Source organism: Petaurus breviceps, unplaced genomic scaffold (assembly GCF_028583685.1).
Source record: "Petaurus breviceps papuanus isolate PSGF00001 unplaced genomic scaffold, PetGlider_PUasm1.0 398, whole genome shotgun sequence".
Taxonomy (NCBI): domain Eukaryota; kingdom Metazoa; phylum Chordata; class Mammalia; order Diprotodontia; family Petauridae; genus Petaurus; species Petaurus breviceps.
The window spans coordinates 37,099-49,963 of NW_027186314.1; the positions used below are offsets into that span (position 1 = coordinate 37,099).

Sequence of the window (12,865 nt, forward strand, 5' to 3'; positions counted from 1 at the left end):
ATACACACACATACATAAACATACACACATGCACACACAAATGTGAAATACATATACACATACACACAATGCACACACATACACACATCTAAACATACACACACACCTACAGAGAAACACACACATATATACACATACATGTACATGCACACACACATACATAAACATACACACATGCACACACAAATGTGCAATACATATACACATACACACAATGTACACACACACACACACATACTTCCTTCTCTACATTTGAGGTAACAGATTTTAGGAAGAAGTTTACTAAGCCCTCGGGCAGAGGTGAGAGTTGAATAGGGACCAGCTCCCAGAGTTCAAACCCAGGAACGAGGAGACCCCCGGTGGGGCCGGCTGGCAGGCCATTCCCAAGGACAGCACACACAGGAGGCCCAAAGGCCCATCTCAGAAAATCCCCTGCCTCAGTCTCTGGACTGCTCCCTCCCCTGAATGTTTCTGGGCTCAGCACAACCTGCTTGTCCAGATTAAGCAACAAAGCTGGTCTCAAAGCCTCAGACAAACCCAGTCCCTAAACTACATAGGATGAGGTTCAAACAACTCAGTCCCATTTTCCCGTAGGTTCTAAATATGCTTCCAGGAGAAAATGTCCACAAAGGCACAGGCTACACTGAAAGCCTCCTCCTGGAGTCGGGCCGGCTTGGACCCTCTCCCAGGATTCCCAGGTTGTGTTTTCCACCAAAGTCCCAGAAATGAGACCAGGCCAAAGTGGGGACTTTCTAGGTGTCAGAAAGAGGCTCCAGCCTCAAGCCTTCCCACAGTGAGTTCTTTACAAGGCTCCTCTCCACTAAGACTTGTCTGATGGGCCAAACTCAACTAAAGGTTGGCCAAACGCTGTCCCACATCCATTAAACTTATGGGGAATACGATCAGCTCTTACTTACTGATGGAATGTCTGCCCTGGGTGAGGCCTTCTCATCTGCCTTCCTTCTGGGGTTTTACTGGTGCATTTTGTTTTTCTAGCAGAGGGATGTTTTGGGTCTAATTCTCCATCCTGAAACTGGAGGGAAATTAGAACAGCTTTATTAGGAAGTTCAACAAACAGCAATCTCCCTGAGCATGAGCCCCTAGGGTTCTGTGAGATGGGCTTTTATTCAGAGATAAAAAGGCAGGGACTTTGCAGGTGGCTCCAAGCTGTCTCATGGGGACCAGGAAGGCACAGAGTGAAAACATTCCATGGTCTGGGAGAGCTTTGGCTGCGGTAACATTGTGGAAGCCAGAGAAGGGGGCAGGAGCCTGAGGGAGATAAGGACCTGGGACAGGATGGGGGACATTTACAAGCTGGAGTCACTCTGGTTACTTGGTTATCCATAGAGACTAACCCCCTGTCTCCCTGCAGACGGAACCCTCCCTTAGAAAGAGAGAGAAGAATCCCTGAGCGGGAGAATCCAACCCCAGGGGCACATCGGCTAGGGGAGATAACCCTGCCCCCTGGGGGTGGGGAGTCCCTGGGGCCTCTGGGTGCAGAGGGAGGCCCCTTTCCTCCTCTGACCTCAGACACAGGCTCTGGGCAGTTACTCAGAGGCCCGCTTGCCTGGGGCTTCCCAGTCACCTTGCTGGAGTCATTGGGTTTGTACACTATACACTGGGTGTGGTTCCCCAGGTTCCACTCTGCCCCAGGTGATGAGAGATGAAGGGGAACCAATGAGATGAGAAAAAACAGAACAACTGAAGGCAGGGGCCCAGAATCTGATGAACCCAAGAACATAAATGGGCGGGGAAGGATTCCCTTTTTACCAAGCGCAGCTGAGAAACCTAGGAAGCAGTTTGGTAGAAACCAGGTTATGCTCCCAGCCTCCACCTGGGAATGCACCTGACCAGAAAAGTCACCAGCGAAAACCTCTAGGAAGGAGGGTGGAGGAGAAGGAAAGAGAACCCCCACACCTGCTGCAAACAGATGGAGAACACCCCGGCCCAGGCTGAATCCTGAGGGGGAAATCCAAGGAACCACAGGGAGGCCTGCTTCCAGACTGGGGCAGGGTAGAGGGACAGAGAGAGGTCTGTGGGCTTGGGGGAAGGGGTCTAGGCAGGAAGGACATTGCTGGGCATTCCAGATCAGAGAGAAGCTGTCCAGCAGGCCAAGAAGGGGCCCAGAGCCAGCCTAAAGAGGCTTCAACTTGTGCAGCCTGCAGGAACACGTGGTACCTGGGAGCCCTCACTTACTGCCCAGTTCTGGCTTGGATCCCTGGGGCAGACTGAGGGGACTTGCCATTAGATGTGGTGGCTCCAGGGTAAGGGCAGGTGCTGGGCCCTGGGCTGGGTATTAGGGAAGGAAAACATTCAAAACAAGCAGCAACTGTGGTTCTGATACCAGGAGCAGAGGGGGGTTTCAGGACCAGCTCCCTGCCTAGTGTGAGGCCTATGAAAGAATAACCAGGGTGGGAGCCTCATACAAAGAAGGACCCTGAAGTTCTGTCAGTCTGAACCAGATTTCTAGCTGCCTTATACTAACTAAGTCAATCAATATTCTTCTGAAACTCCACACAGGGGAGGTCCAAAGATGTATTGCTCAAACCCAAACACAGGTCAGGAACATTTAGATCTATGATGGGGAAGCGAGGAGGGGGCACCGAAATACTGTAGGTCCCTGGCATGAGTGTTGCCTGAGATCCTGGAAAACAGCCAATTCAGGACCCCAAGGAAGCAGCAACATGAATATCATGGTCATTCCCGGCAGAGAGTGGACAGATAATGAACAGAGCGTGGCCTTGCTATCAAGTCTGTGGTGGGAAAGGAGCCTGGAAGACTCAGGAGACAAGAAATAACCCCACCCCCAATGTTACCCGGGTGACAGAGCCACTCAAGACCCAAACCCAGGAGAAGAGAATGACTTCCGAACGTCACCGAGTTTACTTATATATGAAAAGGTTAGCAGAATTCTTAAAAGTGTCATCATTCCTGAGGAAGTGGGAAAGAAAAGTTGGGCAGGGGCAGCTGGGTGGTGCAGTGAATAGAGCATCGGCCCTGGAGTCAGGAGGACCTGAGTTCAAATTTGGCCTCAGATACTTAACATTTATCAGCTGTGTGACTTTGGGCAAGTCACTTGACCCCAACTGCCCTGCCTTCCCCCTCGAAAAAGACAAAAAGAAAGAAAGAAAGAAATGTTGGGGCTGAATTGTGTAAGATGGGAAGATTCTAAAAAACCAAACTGTGTAAGAAAAAGTCAAAAGGAAGAATTCTCTCCTAAAAAATGGGGCACGAAAGAAAATGCAGAGGAAGCAGGTGGGGGTGAAGGCTGGTAAGGTTGGGACCTTACTCAGGGGTTGAAGAAGAAACAAGCTGTACTTCTGCAAGAGTGTAGAAGGCTTCTGAACTTCCAGAGAGATGGAAAACTTGGGGGGGGGGAGGGGGGGGGACTTTGCTAAGGGGGTGGAGATTAAGATGTGGGAGGGTGAGGGGAGAGGATAGGGAGGGCCTCTGAGGGGGCGGGCAGAATAAGGAATAGGAGGGTAGGGGAAGAACATAAGGTAACAGGATTAGGGTAAAAAGGCCGGAAAGAACCATAGTGAGCGAAAATGAGGTGCCGGGAAATTCACAAAGAAAAATTCTAACAAGAATAAAATAGAGAAATCATTGAATAATCTGATTTTAAAAACAGAGGAGGGGGCGGCTAGATGGCGCAGTGAATGGAGCACTGGCCCTTGAGTTAGGAGGACCTGAGTTCAAATCTAGCCTGACACTTGACACACTTACTAGCCGTGTGACTTTGGGCAAGTCACAACCCCAACTGCCCTCCGAAAAGGAAACAAAACAAACAAAAAAATCAGAAGAAAACCAAATCACTAATATCAAAAATGAAAAGGGTAAATAAACCACTAATGAAGATGAAATGAAAGAAAGCATAATTATGTGCCAATAAATTTAATAATTTAAGTAAAATGGAAGAATATTTACAGAAATATTAATATTATTTATTTATTATTAAACTGTATTAATATATTTAATAAATTTAATTTAATAAATATTAAGTTAATTATTTGGACTAATAGATCCTACCAAACTCCTTTCATGAAACACAAATGATAGTGACACTGATGCTGATGCTAAAGCAGGAAGAGTAAAAACAGAGAAAGAAAATTATAGATGATTGTCATGAATGAATATTATTTGGTTAATGTAATTTTGCTTAATTTGAAGATCTTTCCCATCCATTAATAGGCCCATGTGGCCTGCTTGAATCACATGGAAGCCTAAGTCACATGTGGTGGGAGGAGTCTGCTGAACAAGGGGAACTGAGAGGAAGTGAGGTCAGAGCTAGGAGAGAGAGTCAAAAGGGTGCCGGCAGTTTGGAGAGAGCAGTTAAGAGTGGATGGAGACTTGACACAGGCAAGGAGAGAGCTGGGATTGTGAGTGTCTGTGGGAACTTGGGAGCAGGGAGGAGGCTTGGGAATGGCCTTGCTCTCTGCAGTGATAATGTCTATTAACTTCTTTGATGTTGTGATGAATTTGGTTTCCTGGTTTTTGGACTGGGCTTTCTGGTGTCTGAATAAATGTTTTTCTTCTGCCTTCTATGTGGAAAATCTTTTATATTTTGCAATTGAGAACTATGCCAGCATATTCATCACAATAACAACTGTGGCAAATATTCCCTTGGAGATACATTTGGCATCATGAACAGGATCACAAGGTATAAGATCTCTATTTGGAGGCAGAAGGGCTTTAGAGGAAGAAATAGATATCCAAGGATGGAAAGATTTACCTTTTTACTCCCTAGAAAAGGAGTGGGCTGAAAGTACAGGACTCTGTGAAAACCAGGAATTGAGGCTACAAAAGGGAGAACCTAGAGATTTGGAATGATGTTTGCAAGGAATAAAAATTAAACCAGAGAAAGAACTGGAAGGGGTATGTAAAAGATGCTGGGTTTTGCTAACAGGTTACCTTATTGTGTATAAAAGCAGAAACAAACTGCTGCAGGAAAAAGTTCGGCTAGAAAGTGAATTGGCTAGTCTCTATGGGAATCCTCAGTGTTTGGGCTCTTTAGAAGAGCAGAATAGAGGGTCTCTGGCCGTAGAAGAACAAATTCCTGTCCTGGAGTTGGATGGTCTGCAAGAGAATTTTTCTGTTAATTTAGCTAAGAGAAAAAAGCAAAAGGCTAAGAGCAATGTGTGCGCAGTCCTCGCTGAGCCTACCTGCCCTGGCATTGGCTGCCAGGAGACTGGGGGGCAGAAAATAAAACAATATTAAATGACACTCCTCAGGCAGAAGCATGCCCAATACTATGAAGGAAACAGGAGAACCAAGGGGGGCAACACAGCTTTTAGGGAGGTGATTGAGAATTTTACTCAGCAAGAGGTCACAGATATTTTGACTCAGTTCACCCAAAGAATGGGAGAAGAGTTAGTGTCTTGGATAGTGAGAATCAGTGATGAAGGGACCAGAGGAGCACTGATAGAGTGGGTCGCTTGAAATTTACAGGTATTAGTCAGAATCCTTTTGTGCAGCAAGCTTTTAGGGATTACCATGTGCAAGGAAGTAACAATGGAACCAATCTGTTACCTTTAGCCATAGATGGAATTTCCATATTACTCTATGGGGCCTAGTGCAGACAGCCCTGGTATTCACTTAGGGATTGTATGAGAAAGTTAAAGGAAGAGGTAATGAAGACTGCTATCAGGATGGGCAATACCAAGGCTTATCACAATACTCCCTTAGGAGTTTCCCAGAGAAATATAATAGTGAAGATGGGTCCTGCTGTTTATAAGCACCTAATTCTGACTCTACTAATTGGGGAGGTAGGGCACCTTCTTCCACAGGTGCTGGATAAGATCTCACAGTTAAGTGACTTAGGGGATTGGGGAAAAGATAAATTTCCTTGAGAGAGAAGAGTTAAATAGCAGGTAGATTCAAAGTCAAAATAGATTGATGATAAAAAAAATTGTTTACTGCTCTATTGAGAGCAGGGGTGGATTTTGGAAGAATTGATGGTATTCCAACCAATGAACTATACAAAATGTATCCAAAAAAGGGACTTGATGTTAGATGGAATAGAGAAGAACTGCCCCTACAGGTCTTCCTGTACCATTATATCTAAATTTGTCACACCTTCAGGGAAACTCAGATTCAAGAAAGTACTGGGATAAGTGGAAGTAGTCAATATGCTGAATTTATGGCAGTGTATCAAGTTAGAAAAACAGAACAGGGAGGAGAGTATCATATATTCACTGATTCATGTATGGTAGCTAATAGGCTAGCTATATGGATACCCATGTGGAAAATTCAAAATTGGGAAATTAATGGCAAACAAGTCCAGGGCAAGGAATTATGGGAAGATATATGGGACATGTCTTTGTTTACTAATTTGTCAGTTTTTCATGTAGATGCTCATATGGCCCTCACCATGCCAGAATATGAATACAATGCACATGCTGATCAGCTAGTAAAGATTGCTACTCAACATATTGTCCCTACTCTAACACCAAATGATGATCCAGTATTAACAAAATGGTCCATCCAAAGGATGACCATTTAGGGGTCCAGGTCACACACCAGGTGGGCACAAGATCAAGGTACAGAAATATACCTCATATATTAGTATCTCTCATTTATTCTTTTTTTTTTTTTTAGCAATCGGGGTTAAGTAACTTGCTCAAGGTTACATGGCCAGTTATTTCTGGGTGTGGTGCTGAGTATCTGAGCCCGGATTTGATCCAGGTCATCCCAACACTGGAGCCGGTGCTCTTACTCGCTGAGCCACCTGGCCGCCCCTAAGCAACTGGGGTTAAGTAACTTGCTCAAGGTTACAAGGCCAGGTGTTTCTGGGTGGGTGCTAAGTGTCTGAGCCCGGGATTCGATCTCCAGGTCTTCTCAACACTGGAGCTGGTGCTCTTACTCGCTGTGCTACCTGGCCGCCCCTCATTTATTCTTAAAACACATAGCAGAAGAATGTTATATATGTCAACTGGAAAAGGAATGAACTCTTCCTCAGATAGTAACTGGAGAAAAAGCAAGGGGAAAAGTTCCAGCCCAAATTTGGCAGATATATTATAATGGAGCCTTACTCCAAGATAAAGGATGCAAATTTATATGTACTTGTGTTGACACCTATTTCAGGTGTGCTAGTGACTTGTCCTTCTAAGAATGCAACTCAGAAAAACACCTGTAAAACTCTAGATTCAGAAGTCTATATTATGGAACCCCAATGCAGATTCAAAGTGACAATGGGTCACATTTCAAAGGTAAAGAAATAAAGAGATATTGTGAATTAAACAATATAGAATGGATATGTCATATTCCATATTATCTACAAGTATCTGGGTTAGTTGAAAGAATGAATGGATTATTAAAAGAACAGTTAAGAAAGTGAAATTCTAATAATTCATATCAACATTGTAAGGATAATTTGTTCACTGTTTTATGTAATATGAATAATAGAGCATTGAAAGGAAGCACATCTTGGGGCGGCTACGTGTCACAGTGAATAAAGCGCCACCCCACAGTCAGGAGGACCTGAGTTCGGTTCTGGCCTCAGACACTTAACACACACACACAAAACACTAGCCATGTGACCTTGGGCAAGTTACTTAACCCCAATTGCCCTCCAAAAGGCAAAAAAAAAAGAAAAGAAAAGAAAGAAAGTACATCTCTAGCCAGAATGATGACCTCAAATCTGCAAATTAGAAAACAACAAACACATAGGATCCCAAATATTGAGTATTAAACTGTGAGATAAGATGTCCCAGCACCATATCCAGGAGCACCTGATTAGGTAGGATATGATTTATATTGTTTAGAGGACTTTCAGTTGGATAGAAAGGAAATAAGAAAAACCTCCACTGGAATATGTATGAGAATCACTAAAAATCATTTTGGATGGATATTACCTAAATCAGGATTAGCAGCTCAAGGAATACATGTATTGGCTGGAGTAATAGATTCTAAATATCAAGGAGAAATTATTGTGACATTCCAAAATTTGGGTGAAGAACCTATAAAGTTTTGTAAAAATGATAAAATAGTCCAAGTGATTATTATTATTCCTTGTGAAACAATATCCCTTGTGAAGACTGACCCCCCCTTCTGAAACAATTAGCAGAGGAACTGAAGGGTTTGGTTCTACTGATAGAATAAAATCGGGGGCTAAAGTATGGGTGAAGCAGAAGCCAGATGATGTTCCAAAGGCTGCAGAAATTATAGCACACAGGATGGATAATACTATAACTGTTGTTTATTCAGGAGGAGATGGTTCCCAAATTGTATCCTTAACTTAGATAGTCTACCGTGAATGAGGTTATGATAGCAGGTTCCTGGACTCTAGGAAGCACAGCTGATCCTATATTTACCCCACTTCTGATTACTGTCTCGTTGTTTCTTTTTGGCTTCTTGACTGTTAAACCTGTTTGCTAGATTTGTTTCCTGCAGGCTTAGAACCCTTCACCTGCAGATGCCTGATGGCTTAAGCCAGATGTCCCCCCTGTCCACAACTGTGATGTGTCACCCCTGGATCTTGCATTGACCAAGTTCCAGATGCCAGCTAAAGAACTGACCTCTTGAATTGGACCTCTTGTGGCAGGGACAGCTCTACATCCAATTTTAGCTGGAAGTAGCCATGGAAGAAGAGACTTTCACCCCTTACCCCAAGATTTGGAGTCCCATTTGTTCAAGGGGGGATTGATAGAGTGCTTGTGCTCAAGCCCCACATGAAGATATTGTTTTACATGCTTATTTTGCATTATTGTGCTATATTGTTGTATAGTTCCATTGATACCAGTTGCCCATTGATCTAAGTAATGGATAATAAAGATCTTGGGGCCATATGTACTGTTAATGTATTTTTGCTTAATTTGAAAATCTTTCCCATCCATTAATAGGCCCATGTGGCCTGCTTGAATCACATGGAAGCCTAAGTCACATGTGGTGGGAGGAGTCTGCTGAACAAGTGGAGCTGAGAGGAAGTGAGGTCAGAGCTGAGAGGAAGTTAATGTGAGTCAGAACTGTGAAAAAGAGTCAAAGGGTATGGCAGTTTGGAGAGAGCAGTTAGAGTAGAGGGAGAGAGTAGACACAGGCAAGGAGAGAGTTGGGATTGTGAGTGTTTGTGGGAACTTGGAAGGCAAGGAGGAAGCTTGGGAATGGCCTTGTTTCCTGCAGTGATAATGTGTATTAACTTCTTTGATGTTGTGATCAATTTGGTTTCCTGGTTTGGGGATTGGGCTTTCTGGAATCTGAATAAATGTTTCTCTTCTGCCTTCTATGTGGAGAGTCTTTTACATTTTGCTATTAAGAACTTTGCTGGTTGCAGTAACAACTACTGTGAATACTGCCTTGTTGATTATCAATGCAAAAATCCTAGGTACAATATTAGCTAAAAGATTGCAAAAAATTAGAGAGACTTTATATTATGACTATGTGGGATTTAACCAGGAATGCAGGGATGGTTTAACATAAGGAAAACTATTAACATAATTGATTCTGTCAATAATAAAAGTTTTTTAGAAATCACATGATTGTATTGATAGATGTAGAAAAAGCTTTTAATAAATTGCCACACTCTTTTCTATCAAAAACCAACACTTGAATGTATTGGTATAAATGGATTTTTCCTTCAATTGGTAAAAAAGCATTTATCTAAAACCATCAAAAAGCATTACATAATGGGGATTAGCTAGAAGCCTTCTCAGTAAGATCAGGTGTAAAACAAGAATGCCCACTGTCACCAATATTATTCAATATTGTATTAGAAATTCTAGCACTAGCAACAAAAAAGAAATAAAATTAATCAGAATAGGGGACAAAGTAATAAAACTATTTCTTTTTGCAGACAATATCATGATATACTTGGAAAATCCTAAAAACTCAACTAAAAAGTTAGTTGAAAGAATTAACAATTTTAACAAAATAGCAGGATATAAAGTAAATCCACATAAATCATTAATACTTCTATATATCTCAAACAAAATCCTGAGAAAAGGGTTAGTAAAAGACACCCCATTTAAAATAACTCTAAACATCATAAAATACTTAGGTGTACACCTGCCAAAAGAATACATGGGATGATATGAACAAAATTATAAAAAAAACTTTTTATACAAATAAAATCAGATGTAAATAATCACAGAAATATTAATTGTTCATGGGTAGGCAAGGCCAATATAATAAAAATGACAATTTTACCTAAAATAATTCATATATTCAATGCCATCCCAATTAAATTGCCAAAAAGTATTTTACTGAATTAGAAAAAAAAAATAACAAAATGATCTGGTAAAGATCAACGGAACAGAATAGATATACAACTTACAGCAGCAAATACGTATGGTAACCTTTTATTTGACAAGTGTAAAGATTTAAAATCTTCGAATAAGAATTTATTATTTGGTAAAAAAAAATGGGGGGAAAACTGGAAAGAAGTCTGGGAGAAACTAGGCATAGACCAGTATCTTACACCATTCCCTAAGATAAGGGCAAAATGGATACATGATGTAGATAGAGATTACAAGAAAATTTGAAGGACATGCTATATGTTAGTTATCAGACTTAAGGATCGGCGAACAGTTTATGAATAAACAAAAGACAGAGCAGAGTGAGGTGTAAAATGGATAATTTTGATAACATTAAATTAAAAAGTTTTTGTGCAAATAAAACAAATGTAGCCAAGATCAGAAGGAAAGCAGAAAATTGGGGGTGGGGGGAATTTATGGAGAGTATCTTAGATAAAGTTCTCATATCTCAAATACATAAAAACTTTGTAAAACCTCTAAGAATATGAATCATTCCCCAATTGATAAATGGTGAAAGGATATGAACAGGCAGCTTTCCAATGAAGAAATAAAAATAATTTATAGTCATATGAAAAAATGCTCTAAATCATTATTGATTAGAGAAATGCAAATTAAACCAACTTGAGATATCATTTGATACCTATTAGAATGACTAAAATGATTGAAGAGAAAAGTGACAAATGTTGGGAGGGACACTAATGCATTGTTGGTGGAACTGTGAACTGACCAACCATTTTGTGGAACAATCTGGAATTATGACCACACTTCCTACACACTTTGACTCAGCAATACCACTACTAAATCTGTGTCCAAAGAAAAAGAACCTATATTTCTAAAATACTTATAGCAGCTCTTTTGTGGTGGCAAAGAACTGGAAATTATGGGGGTGCCTGCTAATAGGAGAATGGCTAAACAGGTTGTGTTATATGGCTGTGATGGATGATAGTGATGATCAGCTCAATGATTTTAGAAAAACATGGCAAGACTTGCATGAAATAATGAACAGCACTTGCTCAGAAGCTCCCAGGGCTATTCCCTGGGGCTCCAGGCTCCCTGCCTGGGCCAGGCCTTGCTCCTGTGCAGGCTGAGCTGGGGAGGGAGGATCCCAAGACGGGCAGAGGCCCTTACCTTCTCTTCAGGGGCAGGACACTGGCCTGGGGGGATTTACAGAGGGTGAGGTCCCACCTCAGCAAGAAGGGCCTGGATGCCTCCTGGGCAGAGCTCCCCCTCCATCTGGGCCTCTGTCCTTCTTCTCTCTCTCTCCCTCTCCCTCTGTCTCTGTCTCTCTCTCTCTCTCTCTCTCTGTCTCTGTCTCTCTCTGTCTCTCTCTCTCTCTGTCTCTCTCTCTCTCTGTCTCTCTGTCTCTCTCTCTCTGTCTCTGTCTCTGTCTCTCTCTCTCTCTGTGTCTCTCTCTGTCTCTCTCTCTGTCTCTGTCTCTCTCTGTCTCTGTCTCTCTCTGTGTCTCTGTCTCTCTCTCTGTCTCTCTCTCTGTGTCTCTGTCTCTCTCTCTGTCTCTGTCTCTCTCTCTGTCTCTCTCTCTCTGTCTCTGTCTCTCTCTGTGTCTCTCTCTCTCTCTCTCTGTCTCTCTCTCTCTCTGTCTCTCTGTCTCTCTCCGTCTCTCTCTCTCTCTCCCTCTCCCTCTCTCTCCCTCTCTCTCCCTCCCTCCCTCTCCCTCCCTCTCCCTCCTTGATCTAGGAGGGATAGTGGGGCTGGGTGTGGGGAAGGCTCCGGGATGGGAACGACCATGGGAAGCCTGACACAAAATCTAGTCTGGGATTCCGCCCCCTGGCAGGGGCCCTGGCAGCAGGAAGCAGACGCTTCTGGGCCTGGCTCCAAGGTCGGGGGGGCGGAGCAGGAAGGCCGAACTCCGGGACCCTTAAAGGGTGCGTTAAAAACGGTTACGGAGTTCTGGTTGCTCGTCCTAGCCCGGCCCAGTCTAGTCAGGAAAGGGTGGCAGGAAATGAGCTTGCCCAGGGGAAAGCTGGCGATCCCCCGCAAACTGCCCAAAGACCAAGGGAGCGGGACGGACACATTGTATCACAAAGTAACCACAAGTCACCTCCAAGTAACAAGTAGCGGATCCGCCGAGGCCACGTGGGCGGACGCTGCTCGGCCCCAGCCCAGCCCCAGCCCGCCCGCTCCGGAGCCTCGGGACACCAGAGGGGGATCCTCCCTTTGGGAAGGTTTGGGTATGTAAATGAGCTGGGCCCGCCCCCAAACCCCATAAAAAGCAGACCTCAACCCTTCCCCCCACCCCCTCCTCGAGCCACGCCTTCTGCCTCAGTACCCCTCCCCACTTTTTACTGCAGTCTCGGGGCCGCCCCATTTCCCCGCTGCCAAGCATGGCCTTTCCCAAGAGAACCAGGAGCGCCTACCCCCATTCCTTCATTTCATAAATTGGTTAATCATTCCCTTGGTACTGGATGCTCCGTGGGAGACAGCGCCGCGGGTAAGGAGCCATGCGGGTCAAACCACTTGGAAGTGAAGGGAGAGGTGTAGACGGCGCCATCCGCTCCTCACTTCCTGTGTCCCAGAGGCCTCTGGGCCGGACTGTCCTGGGCTAGGGTGCTCCAGCGGCTCCCCCCCCCCCCCCCCCCCCCCCCCCCCCCCCCCCCCCC

The 12,865-nt window shown here is 44.0% G+C and overlaps 1 protein-coding gene across 1 annotated transcript in view; it reads left to right on the forward strand.

The window, feature by feature from the left end:
- Positions 1–12,512: 12,512 nt before the first annotated feature.
- LOC138170838 (zinc finger protein 665-like) overlaps positions 12,513–12,865 on the forward strand; it is a 17,299-nt gene continuing 16,946 nt past the window's right edge. Inside the window, 1 exon segment of the mRNA XM_069100345.1 lies at positions 12,513–12,696. The gene's annotated coding sequence lies outside the window, so the exon portion shown is untranslated.